Here is a 19746-nt window from a genome sequence, read left to right as displayed (position 1 = left end):
GAACATAGTGGAACATGTTTTCTTATTACCAGTTGGAACTTATTCTGGGTATATGCCAAGGAGAGGTATTGCTGGATCCACTGTCCAATTTTCTGAGGAACCTCCAGCCTGACTTACAGAGTGGTTGTACAAGCTTGCAATCCCACCAGCCATGGAGGAGTGTACCTCTTTCTCCACATCTTCGCCAACATGTACTGTCACCTGAATTTTTGATCTTAGCCATTCTGACTGGTGTGAGGTGGATACTCAAGGTTGTTTTGATTTGCATTTCCCTGATTATTAAGGATGTTGAACATTTTTTTCTGGTGCTTCTTAGAAAATCGATATTCCTCAGTTGAGAATTCTTTGTTTAGCCATGCCTGACATGATCTTCAACAAGGGAGCTAAAACCATGCAGTGGAAAAAAGAGCATTTTCAAAAATGGTGCTGGCACAACTCTAGGTTATCATGTAGATGAATGCAAATTGACCCATTCTTATCTCCTTGTACAAAGTTCAAGTCTAAGTGTATCAAAGACCTCCACATTAAGACCAGAAACACTGAAATTAATAGAGGAGAAAGTAGGGAAAAGCCTCAAAGATATGGGCATAATGGAAAAATTCCTAAACAGAACAGCAATGGCTGTGCTGTAAGATCAAGAATTGACAAATGGGACCTCATAAAATTATAAAGCTTCTGTAAGGCAAAAGACACCGCCAATAAGACAAAAAGGCCACCAACAGATTGGGAGAGGATTTTTTACCAATCCTAAATCAGATAGGGGACTAATATCCAATATATACAAAGAGCTCAAGAAGCTGGACTCCAGAAATTCAAATAACCCCATTATAAGTTTCATTCTTATTATAACAAAGATTAAAAAAATCTTAAGAAAAATTTAATTGGAAGGTGGGGGTACTCATTGAGAAAATGGCTCTATAAGATTTGCCTGGAAGCACATCTATGTGGTATTATCTTTATTAATGATTGACATGGAAGAGTTCAGTTCATTTTGGGTAGTGTAAACTTGGTCCTAGATGATGTAAGAAAGCAAAATAGGCAACCAAGAAACAGCCAAAAACTAAGCAACATTCCTCCATCAGCTCTGCTACAATTACTGCCTTCTCTGCCTTGAAATTCCCACATGACTTCCTTAAATGGCACACTGTGAAAAAAAAAACTGTAAGAAAAATTAATCATTTTTTCCTCACCCCTAGCAAAAGGAGTATCTTAATTAGATGAAGCTTGCTGATTATTTTAATATTGATTTAAGGAATCAACAAAATTCACATAGTAACTTATGTTTACTATTTTGATAATACTACAAATATGTATGCACTTAATATTATAAGAAGATTGTATTAATTAATCTTCTGCTTATCCATCAATTTCAAATATGTTCACTTTTAGTGACATAACCTGAATCTATATTATAGTTTTGATAGAAATATTTTTAAAAAAAGACAAAATGATAATTATTTTGGGGACTGATTAAAAAGGGAACAAAAGACATCTTTGTTGAAGAAACTGTGTCCTTCACAGTGACCCTTACTCAACCCAGAACAGGTGATAGTCACTACACCACATTAATTCTGTACTGTGGTTAGAAAAATTTTCCTACTCTTTACAATATATTATAGCCATAGAGCTGAGAATTAGTTTTGTTACATTTTTAGTGACATTTGACTTCATAGAAGTGGTTTGCGTCTTATAAACATCATAGCACTTTGCATAAGTTTATGGTTCAATTTTTTATAGCTTTATACATGTGTAACTGGCATGCAAAGAAATGTGCAAATTGATACCCAAGACACAATTTACATAGCACAAGAAGCTCAAGAAGGAAGACCAAAGTGTGGGTGCTTCAGTCTGTCTTAGGGGAACACAGTACTTACAGAAAGAAATATGGAGACAAAGTATGGGCCAGAGACTGAAAGAAAGGCCATCCAGAGACTGCCGCAACTGGGTATCCATCCCATATACATTCACCAACCCCAGACACTCTTGTGGATATTAAGAAGTGCTTGCTGACAGGAGCCTGATATAGCTGTCTCCTAGAGGCTCTGCCAGAGCTTGACAATTACAGAGGTAGATGTTCACAGCAAACCATTGGATTGAACACAATATCCCCAGTAGAGAAAATAGAGAAAGAACTGAAGGAGCTGAAGGGAGTTGCAAATCCATAGGAAGAAAAACATTATCAACCAACCAGACCCCGGAGAGCTCCCAGGGACTAAACCACCAACCAAGGAGTGCACATAGAGGGACCCATGGCTCCAGTAGTATATGTAGCAGAGGATGGCCTTGTCAAGTATCAATGGGAGAAGAGGACCTTGGCCCTGTGAAGGATCGATGCCCCAGTGTGATGGAAATCAGGGGTGGAGAGGCAGGAATGGAAGGGGGTGGGTAGGGGAACACCCTCATTGAAGCAGGGGTAGTGAGGTTGGGATAGGGGGTTGCTGGTGGTGGAGGAAACTGGGAAAGTGTATAACATTTGATTGGTGATTCTCATGGAAAGTATAAAATGGGTAATGTTGTTGCTAAGAGGAAACTTAGCAGCATCTGCTGACACTTTCAGTTTTTACATTGAGTGTGTGACACAAGAAAATAAGTTGTTGCTGCTCTCCTCTACAATACTTTGGATGTGGTAAAATGTTATTCAGCCCCAAGCAGTAGTGTTCTGAAGGTGAAGACCCTACACTTCAGACTAAACGCTGCATACAGAAGCTGCATGGTCCAAATCTGTTGTTTGCCTTGTGAAATTTAAATGAATAAAGACTTAACACTCTGTCCACCCATTTTACATTTCTGACATCTGTGTTGCCTATGATTGGAAATTCTCTTTCTTCTAAATATCTATTGTGTGTGTCAATGAATGTTGGGTAAGAGCCACTCATTTCTACAGTAATTGTCACAGGATAGCTGCCAGATGGTGATACTGAGAATAGAAAAAATAAATAAATAAAACACAAAACAAAACAAAAACAAACTTCTATAAGTGTTTGCCTCTCTATTTCACTGTCTTTATAGAGTAAATCTATTGATCTAAAGTTTAAACTACATTTTATCTAACTCTAACTAAAAGATGAAACAATGACTCCATCATGCAAACAGCACCTAGGAATTGTAGAGACTTTAGCTGATACTCTTTTATATGTCTGCCTATTTTACCTGTTCCTTTCTCTCTTCAACATTTTTCAGTGAGCAAAAAAATACTTTTATTCTCTAAAAGAAAATTGGACTCACTACATCACGATTTGGTGAGTCTTGAGAAGTTCTATGCTTACTCCATTCTTCACATTGCAAACAGAATACATAGTCAGCCACTGGAATCACCCTTAGAGCACATAGTACTCATAACTATGGGCTGAATTTAAGTGTCCATGTAAGTATAAGTCTGCCTTCATGTAGTTATTCTGTTGCATGGGAACAGACATGACAAGCTATGTTTCCATTTTCTAATTTTCAACAAACTTCTCTTGTTGCAATGGAAACTGGGACTGATATAGTAGAAGAGTTTAGAAAATATTTGTACCTGACTGGTAATATTCTCAAATGCTCCACAGAGAGAAAATTGTTTTTCCCGACATTTGTAAGCCAGTCATCCCATTTGTTAGCTGCCTCTGGGCTCCTCTGTCTGAGTTTTCAGCTATGACATAGATTATTGGTATAATGCACTTCTTTTCCTCAAAGGGTATATGCAGATTAGTTTTAATTATCAACTGGTCTGGATAAGATTGTCCTATGGGCATGATGGTATGTGTCCTCTTGATTATGGTAGGAAGAATTTTCATTTATTATGGTACAAATGGTGTTGATTGTCCCATTCCCTGACCAGGGGATTCTGAATTGCATAAGACAAAGTAAACTAAGTAAAAGTATGCATGTATTTGTTCTTTCTGCTATTTGCCTTACATGTAATGAATATTCAAGTCCAATGATTTTAATTTTCTTATAGTGATGGACTTGAAACGTGGAATTATGATTCAAATAAATCTTTTTCTCTTTAGGTCCATTGGTTCATGTATTTTATAACAGGACCAATAGTTGAAAGCAAGACACTCTGCTTTTCAGAGATACCTTTTTGGCAACACTCTGACTCTCACTGGGTGATTTATCTTCATTTATAACTTAATCCTCATCACACAAGAAGGTGCTTAATATGTAGGAAACATAAACCATTTATCTTGACTGATTCTGGATATAAAAGTTTCATTCACTACTAAAATTGTTAAATAGTACACTCCTCTTGCCTTCACGACTTCTTGTGTGAGAATCAAGTTTAGAGATTGTTTAACATTCCCGTCTGGATAAATGATGAATCACATGCTTGAGGGTTGTCCCGATACCTTACTTTTGTCTGTAAGAGTCTTCCCTGTTTGTCCAAAATTTCAGGATATATTTGGATCCAGCACAGCACTGTCTCTCTAAAGAACAAGCTCAGTCTTTATTTCATAGGAAGTTTTATTTTTTTAATTTTTTATTAGATATTTTCTTCATTTGCATTTCAAAGGCTATCCCAAAAGTCCCCTATACCCTCCCCCCCCCCCCCTGCTCCCCTACCCATCCACTCCCACTTCTTGCAAACTTTATATGCCCCAGTACAGGGGAACGCTAGGGCCAGGAAGTTTTATTTCTTATGTTCAATTTCCTAAGTCTCACCAATGAACCTCCCCAATTAATTGAAAAAGAATTCTGAGTATCTCAGGAAATAAAAACAGAATTTGCTTCAGATCTAAATATTTATATTTGTTATGGTTATGTCCATAAATGCATCCATCAGTTAAAAATATAGGCAATATACTAGCAAATCAGAGAGAGACAGGGTGTGATTTTAGATTCTGTTTTGCTAAGGTAATGGCAAAATGTTCACATGGAACTAAGTTGTGGAAAAACGTATATTTGCCTTAACATCATGCTATTGCTGAGCTAGAAAAGAAACCTCTTTTCTTTGTACACTTTTCAGTGACTATTTTGATTGACATTCATATCTGCAACGTTTTGGTGTTTGGTATGAATTATTTTTCCCAGTTTCATTTTCAACTTTGGTACAGAATATTAAAGTAATTAATGTCAAGACAAGGAGATTCAAGATCCATATTTCAGAGGTAGCATTTTGCCAAAGAAAATATATCTGGTACTACTGCTCATACACTGTGTTTTGTTCTATTCATTTTTATCCTGCTGATCTGGAAGATAAAACAGGTTCTTCACTGTAGGGGATGTAGCAGCTGGAATGAGGCATTGTGTTTGTAGGACCTGTGATCTCCTCTACCAAGGAAAACAATTCAAAGTTAGCAAAGGGTACCACGGAAACAACTCTCCTCAGACCTTGTAGAAATAAATGTGAAGAGTGTCGAGCAAAAACAAGTGTCAGCAATGGTCAATACTAAAACGGCAAAAACTATGCTCTCTAATATGATCATGAGAGAGTGAGGTTGAGAACACTTAGTTGATAAACTTTTTCAGACTTACTGAGTCTGTAGGGATGGAGCACACCTCAAACAGTTGCAGATGAACATTTGTTTTTCTGCACTGTGTTTGTACATTGATATATCTGTGTCATTCTAAAACTTACCTGAGTTCTGCCATCAATTTCACTCTGGTCTCCCTAAATCCCAGCCTACACATATACTACTCCAAGTTTCTGTGTTAATTTTCCTTTTCTTAATTGCTAGAACCAACATGCATAATTATTCATGTATGGAAAATATTCAATTTCTTGGATGTTCTATATTTTTTCTCAGCCTCCTTGTATTTAGCTTCTTTATCTAATCATTTTTCTATTCATGTAGTTCCTTATTGTTTATTTCTGCAAAATTGCATTTCCTCTGGTAAGAAATTAGTTTTTATATGGAAATGTACATTTATTTCACCTTCACACTTGCATTATTTTTTAGCCAAATAAAAGCAAACCTACTTGATCTTAATTTGCAGGATTCTAGAAATTATATTGGAAATGCTTTTTCATATATAAAATTTATCTCTGGCTTCCCATGAGGAGCAGAGAGTCCAATTGACCTGAAAGCACATTGTTTTCTTTTGAGATCTTTTATTATTATATGTCATTTGTATAATATAGACAGTATTCTATTATGAAACCATCAGTGTCCTTTCTTTTCAAGTATGTGAAATTGGCATCAGTGTGGATCTTGACTTAGAAAGAGAGTTGAAATTGTTCTCACAGGGAATAATTTATAGTACAGTCCTTTCAAGTTTATTGAACTGGATCTTGAATTTGAATATACATATACATTTATCACTTCGTTATTACATATATCAAATTATTTACCACTCATATCAAGAAATAATCAAAATGTACATCATTAAAAATGTGAATTCATTAGGGTAACTATAATATGGTGCAAATACCATAAAATATTTTTTAGGATTAGAAAAACTTTTTCTTGACTTATTTATAGAAATACAGAGAACTTTAAAAATGGTGGAAAGCTATATACTCATGTTCTATTTAAAGGAATGTGAATTAATGAATAAAAACATATAACAGATAATACTATCCAGAATGGTTTTGGATAATATAGGGAATTAGTCAGTTAGAATAATAAGTGTATAATTGGTAGTATGTGGCAGTGGAACCGATCAAGTATCTATCCAAGACCCTATATGTAGAATAGTAAAAAATTCCCTCAGTAACATGCGAATTTTAATTTTTACATCAAATATTTTTATATAATTTTTTAATTTATTTTTTTAATTAGGTACTTTCCTCATTTACATTTCAAATGCTATCCCAAAAGTCCCCCAGACCCTCCCCCCACTCTCCTACCCACCCACTCCCACTTCTTGGCCCTGGCATTGCCCCGCACTGAGGCATATAAAGTTTGCAAAACCAAGGAGCTTCTCTTCCCAATGATGGCCGACTAGGCCATCTTCTGATACATATGCAGCTAGAGACATACGTCACATTATTTTGTAATTCCCTTTTGTTCAAAGTATAGCCTTCAGGATCTAAATCTTTCTTACAGATGGTTCTAAAGTATATCACCTATTATTGGTCTTAGTGCTCACATATCACTTCATAGTTAGCATATATACCATTGCTAAACTGAGTCTTAACTGATGTAATTGCTAAAACTAACAGTTTTCTAGAACCCATAGCAAAGCTGGGTGTGGTGGTTCATAAGTATACACTCATAACAAACATAAGCAAAATAAGCTCCATAATGTCAACTCCAGCATGGGCTATAGTGTACGATAAGAAAGTATCAATATTTAATCTAAATACTAATATTTATAGTTGTATTTTATGTGGGTATTACTTTAAAAATGAAATTACAGAAACCAAAGTTTACAAATGCACAAGCATCTCTCACACATACATACTTAAATTTTATACAATGCATAAGACCAATCATCATAATTATAAAAATTATAAAAAATAAAAAATTCCAAAAACCTAGCATCATTTCATAATGAAAACAATCATCTTTTTCAAAAATAAAGTTAAAATATATATTATATCAATATGAAATATTGCAAAAAGTTAATTTTTAGTGACTTTATTGGCATAAAATGATGACAGATATGTATAAAAACTCAATTACTTAAAAAATGTTAATGTAAGTTGATATTAATTTGATATTTATAAAATTTCAAGTTCACTTGTTGAGAGAAATCCTTCTTCTAAGTCGTTTGTAATAAAGTATTAGTATGAAGCAGAGAACTTCTTAAACAGTCATAATAATCCTTCAAAGTCATTTGCAAAGCACTCACCTTCTATAATATGTTATGTGTTATTAATTTTCTGTTTTATATCTAAGGTTTTATATTGATCAGATGTTTTAAGGATTTAGAATATTTTAAAATCATATAAAATTGTACATGTATAAAGAGAGTATAATGTGATATCTCAGGACACATTTAATGTGTAGTTATCAGATCAGCATAATAAGTGTATCTGTCACCTCAGACATTTATTATTTGTGTTGAAACATTCAAAATTCCCTTTCCTAGCTAATTTCATAGGAAGTTTTGGCAACTCCTGGCACTGTATGGTGCTGTGGAATACTGAATGTTGCTCCTTAACCCTCAGGTTATCCATCTTCTCTCCAGGATGAGCCACCACTTTCCCAGACTCTGGTAGCCACTATTTCACAAAGTCTTTTAAGACTTTTATTGTTTTACTTGTGGCAGACAAGAAGAGCTTTATATGTTGCTTATATGTTCCACTTAACCTAATCTTCACATTGCCACAAACAAAATTTTCTGTTCTTTTCCATGTCTGGACATTATCCCTTAGTGTTTATTTCCTGTGCTTGACTTATCTGTACATCTACCAATAAACACTAGGCTGACTCCATAACTTGACTCCATAACTCCATAACTTGACTATGTGTTCTAGTAAATAGGTGAGACTTCAGCTTGTTGATGCCATTTTTTCACATAAATACCCAAAATAATAGGATTTTATTAAATGGATTGTTGAATGATAGGATTTCCCCCCTTTTTTGGATTATCATGGTATTTTCTACAATAGCTTAGCTAATGTATCACTTCTGAGCCTTTGACCCTATCTATCACTGTCTTAGTCAATATTTGTCAGTTTTGATCTTATGCTGGCATTTTAAAGTACAGGCAATATTTCACTTTGCATTTGTCTGGGATATCTCTCATGATAAATGACATCACCAAATATATTTAAATATGGCTTTGATTATGAAAATAATTTGTTCTACAAACTGAACAGAAACCAAAAACAGTTTAAGGTTTTCTATATGTTCCATTATATTGTGAATTGTTTTTACTATATATTAAAGAAAAGATTTATTTTATTTTGAAATATATATGTGTGTATTTACCTTTGTTGGTGTATGTCCATAATTGTCGGTGTCCATAGTGACCAGAGGTATCCTTTCCCCTGGAGCTTTACTCATAAGTGGCTGCCCAACCAGATATTGGAAACCAAACTCAGGTCTTTTATAAGAACACTATTTATTCCCATACTATAAAATTCTGAATGACAAGAACTTTCCCTTTCTAATCAGTGGTATCTAATGCCTTTGTGAGTGTGGCTACCATACAGTGAGTTCTCAGCATGTTGTAACTAGATAGACCCATGTACAAACAATATCCAAGTTAGACATCACTCAGCATCTTCAGTCCAATAGCATGGCATTTTATTTCTTTGAATCTCAATTAACTCTTCTCAAACTTTTCTTGGAACTAATTTTTCACTTTATAAATTACATTTCATCTGGCATTTTGTTTATGTTAGTCTTAGGATTCTAGTTTAAAATAAGAAAAGTTATTTCATAGTTGTCTTTAAAGAATTAAACATTTTAGATATATCTTTAGATTTTTTATTTCAGGGGCAATCTGCCTTTGAGATCACCAAAGAAAAATTCCATGTCTTCCCAGGCTGAATACAATATTTACCTTCTCAACTTTTTATTGTCTGACCCTCTAATTAAAGAGTAAAACATTAATATGTTAGTCATACATTATATTTCTGCTTTTTTTTTTTAGGGAAAGTTTTAACAGTTACCAAAAAGAAAAGTTAAGTTCCAAGAATAGGGCTTAAGCTGCTGCTCAGTTATCTTGTTGTGGGGAAATTTCAATCCTCTAGGTTTTGGTAGGTTGGTACCTGCCTGGGAATGTGAAAATGAAGGTCTTCCCAAATGTGATAAACGCGGTCTTCCACTGTTTCTGCTACTGCTTGCTTTTGATATATTAGTTGTCTAAAAAGTTAGAGTCAATGTGTTTTCATTAATGTAAGTTACTTCATAACATTTATCACTTGCCCATTTGGAGTAGTCCATGTTCTGGTTATTTAAAATCAAATATTAAATTTTCTTAACATATATAATTAGGTTCCCCAACCTGATAGGAATGTGAACTTGCTTGTTTGTGGAAAATAAGCACTTGGATTTAGCATTTTTGTACGCATATTTGAAGAAGAACTCCTGTTGCTAGAATACATAGCTAGAAACCTAGAGAGACCCGATACTTCAGTAGGTAAGGAGCTTGGAACCCTGTACGGTGAGACACAAAGTCAGAATCTGATATGGTTTCTGTTGTTCACCAAGGCAGGTGGGCAAGCCATTTGAGATATTGTGTTTTTTTCTTATAGAGAAAGTAAAACATACTGACAAGTTTAGTCATTTCAGCAGAGAAAAATAAAGGTCAGTTAAAATGATAGATTGTCATTGCTTTGGCACAGAAAAACTACTGAGCAAGGTGAAGTATATTTTCCAGAGCCCAGAAAATATGTCAAACTCTGAAGTATTGTTTGCTCAACATCATGTGAGTATGTGTGGAAAAGTGCGGTTCGGATTACTATTGCCTTAAGCAATACTATTTTAAAAACTCATTGTTTTTATATACTAAAAATTATGTCATAGAGTCTTTAAAATATTATATTGCTTAGTATTTATGAAAAAATCTTGCTGTGATACTAATAATGATGTATTTAGTCACATATGATAAAATGATGCTGGCATAGACAAACTACTTATGACTACAAGAATCTGTGTTCATATAAAGAGAGATATATTATTTTGAGTGAAAATATGTGACCAAATAAAAATATTTTAAATGAAAATGGGAAGACAGGATTCAAGATAAAACTTAAAAACACATACTTGTGCAAAATTTCAAATTGTGTTGACTAATAGCCACTAAAATGGCTCAACTACTAAGGTGATGGCTTTTAGGCCTGACAAACTTAGAGCCTTAGACTTCCCAGATCATGGAAGGAAAGATTTGACTCCTCAAGGTTAGCCCCTGCTTTTCACATGTGACCTCACACAATACATACATATATGTATTAATGAAATGATATATATGTATCTATATACATATACATAGGAAATAAATAAATATAAAAATTTTTCAAGTATATTAATTAAACATGTTAATAATTTCCTTTATCTACTAAAATGTGTCAGGGCATGAACACAGAAAATGAAAATAATTACTCTTCCTAATATAATATCCTTAACAGTTTCACCTCCTCCATTCAAACTTACAAATGGTTTAGGTAAAAATACCTTGCTGTGGTTTATTACCAGGTGTCATGGATGAGAATTGCTTCTCCAAAAGTGTTGTGCTAGTACATTATCAGCAGAGCTACTGGGGCCATTTAAACTATACTGTATGTGCATTTACAGTAGAGGGCACAAAGAACATTAAGCCTTCATATTTTAATCTATTTAATTTGGCACAGTTGTTACTGTTCTTTATGAACTGTTAATCTTTTTAACCAATGCAACAAAATGTCAGTATCTTCCTTTACAGAACATAATAGGCTTATATCCTGAAACAATAACATTGTAATAGCTTGTCCGTTGCTTGGTGGAGCTGTACGAATTCAGCATGTTCAAATTGATGCATGACCTATACTTAGCTCAAGGTTCTTTACACTGTTATTCCTTTCCAATCAGAAGCACTAGCCACAGTTTCAGGGTTTTCCATCCAACCAAATCCTTAGTTCAGACTAAGTTTTTTCTGTTACATAATTCACTTTCAATTTCCATTATTAATATAATTAGAAACAGAGAACCTTTGTACTTTAACATGAAATGAGTATTAGTCATTTTGCTAATATGTGATTGACTGACCTTCTTTTGTGGTAGAAAAAAAGGCTACAGTTTTGGAAAAGTACAGACTTGTATCATAATTCCAGAGATGTGCAGACAATATTTTTCTCTTGATTAAAAATATGTTTATAATTTTTGGGATTACAGTCATTACAACAATCATTCCTTTCATCTCTCTAAGTCCTCCAATAGAACTTTTCTTACTCTCCCTTGTATCATGATCTCTTTTTAAAGCTACTTGTTATTACATACATATGTGGATATTTCTAAACACATATATTCATTAATATAACTTGTTCAATCTGTGTGATTAGGTAGATAGACATAGATATTGCCATAAATATATAGATGTATATGTTTCAGTAATGACCATTTGGCACTGGACAATGAATTGGTGCTCTTCCACTCCTGGAAGGCTCACTTCTCCTGTTTCCAGATTTCCTCAAGCATCTAGAGTTTTTGAGTAGGTTTGAAGTCATTTAGGATTTACTCTATTCAGTTGGCATATCTGTTTTTGTTATCCTTGTTCAGTTTGCATCCATGCAGACATAGTAATGAGAAAATATGACATTTTTTCCAAAGGAGATGATTCTTCATGAGACAGATGTAAATACATTCTATTGAGATAATTTCCTTTCTGGATATATACTAGGGATCAACTTATCTATCGGCCTTATAAAAAACTGGAGTGTAAGCAAGATTTTGCTGAAAGGACCCTGGTATAGCTGTATCTTGTGAGACTATGCCGGGGCCTAGCAAACACAGAAGTGGATGCTCACAGTCAGCTCTTGGAAGGATCACCGGGCCCCCAATGGAGGAGCTAGAGAAAGTACCCAAGGAGCTAAAGATATCTGCAACCCTATAGGAGAAACAACATTATGAACTAACCAGTACCCCCCAGAGCTCGTGTCTCTAGCTGCATGTGTATTAGAAGATGGCCTAGTCAGTAATCAGTGGAAAGAGAGGCCCATTGGACATGCAAACTTTATATGCCCCAGTACAGGGGAACACCAGGGCCAAAACGTGGGAGTGGGTGGGTAGGGGAATGAGGGGGAGGGTATGGGGGACTTTTGGGATAGCATTGGAAATGTAAATGAGGAAAATACCTAATAAAAATATTTAAAAAATACTGGAGTGTAATTTCCCCCATTAGAAACCAGTTATTACAAAACAACTGTAAAATTTGTGATGCGGTGTCCAGCACTCTTGTTGAATAACAAGATTTCATTGTTCTCTGTGCTTTTCTTATGGAGTCTCTGTCCTTTTATGTACAAAGTTGAACATGAATAAATTGGATCTGTGAATATTACCACTTACTATATCAAATTAAAATCTGCATCTAGCAAAGAAGGATTATACACATCATGGCTAAATCCACTAGAGGGTTTATAAATTTGCCCAATTTTGAAGTCTGAGCTATGTAACATGAAACAAAATGTATGCTTCATGTATTTCTAAGTGAAGTGTGAATTACAAATGTACCCTTCTTCACAGAATGTCAACTGAGCCATTAAATGTTTTGTAAATCAACTGTGCTGAAACCACAAAATTAGCTTCATCAAAACGGCTAATGTTCACAATCAAATATTTCTCGAAGATTAAAATGTTACCATATAAAGTATTACACTGGCCTATCTGCTATTCGTTTTTTCTTTTTAGGAAAACATCCCCAAATCAGCTTCCAAACGCTGACACCATTGCATACACAAGCAAGATTTTGCTGAAAGGACCCAGATACAGCTGTCTCTTCTGAGACTACGCCCGGGCCTAGCAAACACAGAAGTGGATGCTCACAGTCAGCTAATGGATGGATCACAGGGCCCCCAGTGGAGGAGCTAGAGAAAGTACCCAAGGAGCTAAAGGGAACTGCAACCCTATAGGTGGAACAACATTATGAACTAACCAGTACCCCGGAGCTCTTAACTCTAGCTACATATGTATCAAAAGATAGCCTAGTGGGCCATCACTGGAAAGAGAGGCCNATTGGACTTGCAAACTTTATATGCTCCAGTACAGGGGAACGTCAGGGCCAAAAAATGGGAGTGGATGGATAGGGGAGTGTGGGGAGGGTATGGGGGACTTTTGGGATAGCATTGGAAATGTAAATGAGGAAAATACCTAATTAAAAATATTTTAAAAATATATATACATGTATGCAGTGCAGCGTGTTCATAAACCTTGTAAACTTCATAGTTTTCAATCTTTCCTCAAAAAGCAATCACTTTTTATGATGATAGCACTCAAAGTTTTTTTTTTATTTTATTTTCCCTAGCACTTTAAAAATGCAGAGTGAGTTGTCAAGAAGCTTTTGAAATACCTAAGTTTATACCTGCTACTCTGAACCATCCTTGTCCTTGGTCAAATAATCTTCTTACCTCAGTGGGAGTTGGTCTATATAGAGACTCATAATTGGTCAAAGGACCAAGGGTAAGTGATGCTCATCTCTAAATGTAACATTAGGACTCTCCCTTGCAATGCTCAAGAAAGATGAAGGAAGAAGGAGGGGAAAGAACGTTAGAGATGGGACAAAGGAGAGACTTGGAAATATGTTGTCTTCTCTACATGACAGGAATGTTGTACCCAGGAACTCACTACAGCTGAGGTTATTTTTACAACAGCAGCAAAGACCAATGTGATCAACATCCCTCAGGAGCAGGGAATCTGTCTGAGGAGCTCTTGGTAGTTGATTGCAGAAGGAGAGGGGGATGGAAAAACTCTTCTTCTGCAGTAGGTTACCCACTGGCACGTTAAGATTTCCTCAATAAATAAACCACTTAACCATTCTTGTCTGAGTGAATCACTTAAATTTATTGGATCTCACATACACAGAAGATGAAAATAAGAAGGGCACTTCTTAATAAGAGGGATTCATGGGAAGTGAATAAAATATATATGGAAGGAATAGTTGAAGAATAAATAATAATGCACAAAGTTGAATAAATAGGCTCATCTTCTTTACCCATCCAACTGGAGTTGGACACAGAACTTCTCTATAAATTGCTTTTATTTTTCTTCTCAGATTTCAGTTTGGTTTTGCAACTGCTTAGGCAGAAGCTTTCCCATTTATAAATTTAAACAAAAATGAGATAGCATATATAAACACAGACCGAAAGCCAAGACATTCCACACTGTTTCTACCAAGTGTGAAACCTAGTGATCTGTGTAAATTCTTCTTTTGGCCTTGGGAACACAGAATATAATCCTTCAGTCTGCATGATTGTTCTTTTATTAACAGATAATTAAGTGTTGTTTTAGGTCTTGCTATAATAAAGTAATTTTAAATTCACCAATTTAAATCATTCAAACCTTATTAAAATAGGAGGAAAAGCTGTTTTTATAGCTTTAGGAACTTTTTGAGAAAAAGTGATGAACTTGCTATAACCCATAAATTATGATATGTTTCCCCATAGGAATCGAAATGTGTTGTATAAATTTATAAATGATATGCATGATTTGATTTGCTTTAAATCATGCTAAATAGAAGACATTTTTCAACTTACACAAAGTACAGAGTTTGCTAACTTGGCCATTCTCTTCTGACTCTCTTCTATGCCAAAATACTTTGGGGAAGAACTGTATTGTTCATTGGGTAAATCATTTATTATGTGTTTATTTTTGTGTACTGGAATAGATATTTTCTCATATAATACCTGATTATAAATTACCCTCCCTTTACTCCTTCCAGCTCCTTCTCACCTCCCCCTTCTATTTGGATCCACCCCCCTTTTTTTTGTTTGTCACTGGAAAACAAACAAGCTTCTATGAGATAATATCAAAATAAAATATAACAAGGTTAAAAAATCAAAGACTTAGGAAGTCGAGAAACAAATACCCTAAGAAAAGAGCCCAAAAGAGGGCACAAGGAATGCATAACCATTCTTATGCACACTCAAGCATCCTGTAATACAATAACCTGGATACTGCAGAGGACCTCTAGGGTAAAAAGAGAAGAGAAAAATTATATATGCACATTTACTTTTAATATATATTAAAATTAAAATAATAAATTAAATTTAGAAACAATAAGGAAGAGCCATGGTATCAAAGTATGAGACAAGGACCCTCCAAGGATGCCTCTGCTCTCCTGGGCTGCTGGGCATGCATCATAGGCTTAAGAGTAGTTTGTTTTTCCAGTGAAAATCCTTTGGATCAAATTACGTTTTTATTGGCAAGTAGTTACCTACTGGAGATTTCTCTCTGGTTAGGAGTAGGGGAATGAGTCCACTGCTCCTTTTCAGCTCTGGGACCCAAAAAGGTGCAGACCTATGCTGTCCCCATGCATGTCCTGCCCGTCTCTGTATGTTCATATGAGTATAAACGATGTTAATTTACAAGCCTAAGATGGAAGGTTTTATGTTAACTTGACACAAGCTAAAGTCATCTGAGAGAAGAGGACCACAATTAAGAAGATGCCTCTATAAGATTAGGTTATATGAAAATTGAGGTGGACTCAGATCATTATGGGTGATGCCGTCTCTAGGTTGGCGGTCCAGGGTTCTATAAAGAGCAGGCTGATCAGGCCTTGAAAAATAAGACCAGTGTGGGAATGACAAGTTCCAATGTGAAAACTCTTTGAAAAACAAGTGGATCTCAACAAATTTTTTGAGTATTAAGTAAATCCTTGTGTGATATGGTTTGGCATATTTTTAATCTTAAAATGAATAGGGGAGAAGCAAAAAAACTGACCTTGACTGAATTCTTGTGACTGACAGTAGAGACTGGAATTGTTTGTGTGGTACTGTATGCTGGGGGGCATTCAACAGTCAGTGGTAAGAAGTTTTAATGCAATTTGAAAATCTACAGAGAAATCAGACGCTATAATAGTTAATAAAGCTCTGTGGTACTGTGCTTTTTGGTTTCACAGCTAATAAGTAGGAATTAGGAGTCTTTTCTGGGTTCAGTGACCTATTTAAAATTTTACATTTTAATGTAGTGAGTTTTTTACTTTCTAAGGTCTTCTGCGCTGCAATTTTACAAATATTAATTATTCTGAACTTATACTTATAATTTGTATTTTTAAATCTGCTATATCCTTTTGATTCATTGCTTTGATCTTATTTTAGGTTCAGCAATCAATTTCAGTTGAGGTCCTGATCATTCCAGTTAATTCAGTGAACTACAAGATATAAAATTATTGTTAGTAAAATCTCCTCACATTCTCACAGTGGTAGGGGTCAGGGAGAGTTCTTACATGAAATATTTAAGAAACATCTGACTGTAACCCAACCAGCATGTGGGGAAATTACATTATTTCTGGGACTATTTTAACATCAAAGATAGCTCTGAAGTGAAGGATAGTCATTAAAAGCCGAATTACTGAGAGCATATCTGGATAGTGCACTTAAACACATTTCAGAGGACTAAAATAATTTCAAATCTGAAGTGTGATCCAGAATTGCATGTGTCAATTACACTGTTGTCTGTGCTATTAAAAATGCATGCAGCTGGAGGCTTTAATTACATGAGATTTCTGTGACTCAGAACTGTTAGCTTAGTTTTTTTTTTAATTTTGAAAAAGTCACCTTATCAGAAATCCAAAGGAAAACATTTGTAAAATGCATTCTGCCTCTTCCAATTACCTGCTATTGAAAACTAGAACAACACTAGAGACTGTAAAATGTGAACTGAAAAATGTGGCTTTGCATAAATTCTGATTACTGTTTGCTGAAACTGAGCATCTTGGAAACAGCAAATTTGTCTGAAGGATTCCTCATCTCTGTATCTCCATGTCATTTAAACAAATGGGATGCAATGTTTTAACTCTGTACCACTCTCAGAACCCAAGATGCCTACAATTATACTTCTCAGGATATATGCCTTCTATATCTTTCACAAACATGGAATATTATTTATCTTTTCATTAATAAAAGCAAGCAAATTGTGTTATGTATATTCATAAAAATATAGCTACTATAATTTTCATAAGAAAATTTTCATTTCTTGTAGAGTTACATGACTTTGCTCTAAGTAAGTCACTAAATAGATAAAGTCTTATGCTAGATTACTAAAACATAAGGTTTTATAACTTCAATGTATCTCTTCCAAAAGAGAGATAAAGAAATACCGTGAGAACTCTACAATGGTATTAGAAATTCAGGTCTAGTTTCCTTTTCTTCTGTGATTAAACACTTTGATCAGAAGCCATTTGAGCATTGGTTTACATTTCCACATCATAATCTGTCACTAGAAAAAGTCATATTAGGAGCCAGGAAGACCCAGAATGTTGGCTTGGCCTTTGAGTGGCTCAGAGACTCATGCCTATCTAGCTTTCTAATACAGCCAAAGGTCAGCACCTTTCATTGTGGACTGCACTTCCTGCATCAATTAAGAATCAACACCGTAGCCAGGCGTGGTGGCGCACGTCTTTAATCCCAGCACTCGGGAGGCAGAGGCAGGCGGATTTCTGAGTTCGAGGCCAGCCTGGTCTACAAAGTGAGTTCCAGGACAGCTGAGACTATACAGAGAAACCCTGTCTCGAAAAAACCAAAAAAAAAAAAAAAAAAAAAAAAAAAAAAAAAAAAAATCAACACCGTGCCTATAGATATGTGAACAGGATAATTTGCTCTAATCAATCTTGCTATCATCATTCTCCTTTCACAGGATGCTAGATTGTGTTAAGTGGACAATTTAAAAGTCAAGGAGCCATCCTCAGGAGGGGACACCATAATGGTGGTGGGTGGTAGAATTATCATACAACTCACACGTGAATACTATTATTTTATTTTTTATTAGGAATTCTAATGAAAATGCTTGATAGCAGTCCATTCCCTAGCTCTCCCTTCTGAGGACATTATTTCTTTCTTTATGAGGATGCAGATTTCAAGGTTCCATCATAACCACAAAGACTAGATTCTCCAAGACAGGGAAACTGCCAACATTTTGATCTTTCATTTCTCAGGCTCTAAGATTCTGAGAAACACATTTTTATTCTCTGTCAATTGTTCATTCAGTAGGATTTTTTATGAAAGCACAAATTCACAATTATATGGATCTCAAGAAATTATTAAATCCATTTTCCCTTAAGACAAAAATAATTTTCAATATATGGCATTCATTTCTAAGGAGCACATTATATTACAGGCATTAATTTTGTCTTTATATTTGTAATCAGTTTGTATCTCTGACTTATGTAATGCACAAACACTTTCTGCAAAGTATTTTTTATATATTTGTAAGAGTGCCCTGCCTTTACTCCCACTTCACAAAGTTTGTGTGTACAATACAACTCAACTCCCCAAGGAAGCAAGCCATGGTGACCTCTGATTTGAGAGTTTGCTTTTTTATAAAAATAATTTTTTATCTCTGGATAAATTTTGCTCACAATCAAAGAGAATGCTAGGATAAATTGTCTCTTCACATCAGAGTAAAAAAGCAAGTGTAAATTATTAAATAATAGTCAGTGTATTTTGGAACTCTTATTATCTACAGGGTAAGTCTTATGGGGTCAAGAATGAAGAGATTGGGAGAAAAATTGATGCAATTTTCTAAAAGGCGTTTTAGATAATAGTAACTGTATGTGATGCCCCTGCAGAAGATTCACCAAGTTGACAGGATATAGAGGGTCAGTAAGGAATAAAGAAATGAAGTTTCAATCATCCTATCTATCATCTATAATCTCTTTTCTATTTATCATAATCTATCATCACCTACCTCCTAATCATCTACCTAATCATCTATCTTTCTACATGTCGATATGTCTTGTCTATCTACCTGTCTTCATATATAGAAAAAAATCAGCCTTTCATCACAGTTCTTATTTTTGTGACGTCTTTTATTTTCTTAGAAAATATAAGAAGACATGATAGTATTTAATTGGATATTTGTTTTATATAAAATTATCACTTTACCTACTCAGGAAGATGTACTTTTCGATCAGGTTTCACGTGCTTTTGCAAATTGATAAGGAATTTAAGTCACCAGTTTAGAATGAAATGCCCTGGTCAGTATTGAGACCATGTCTCGCCTCTCCCAACTGCCACTGCCTTCTTCCCAAAAAACAGTTTACTTTTCACAGTTATTTTATAGGTGTAAGAATGATGCTCTAAAGAGAGTTTGAGGCCAAAGTTCTAATATGAAAGAATTTTCTGGTTTTCCCTGTTCCTCCCACCTATGTTACAGCTGTGAAATTGAAATATTAGACACATCAGACTCCATGACTCCTCTCTCTCTCTCTCTCTCTCTCTCTCTCTCTCTCTCTCTCTCTTTC

Source organism: Mus caroli, chromosome 8, assembly GCF_900094665.2.
Source record: "Mus caroli chromosome 8, CAROLI_EIJ_v1.1, whole genome shotgun sequence".
Taxonomy (NCBI): domain Eukaryota; kingdom Metazoa; phylum Chordata; class Mammalia; order Rodentia; family Muridae; genus Mus; species Mus caroli.
The sequence above is the reverse complement of the archived record's forward strand: the minus strand, read 5'-3'. Positions refer to the sequence as shown.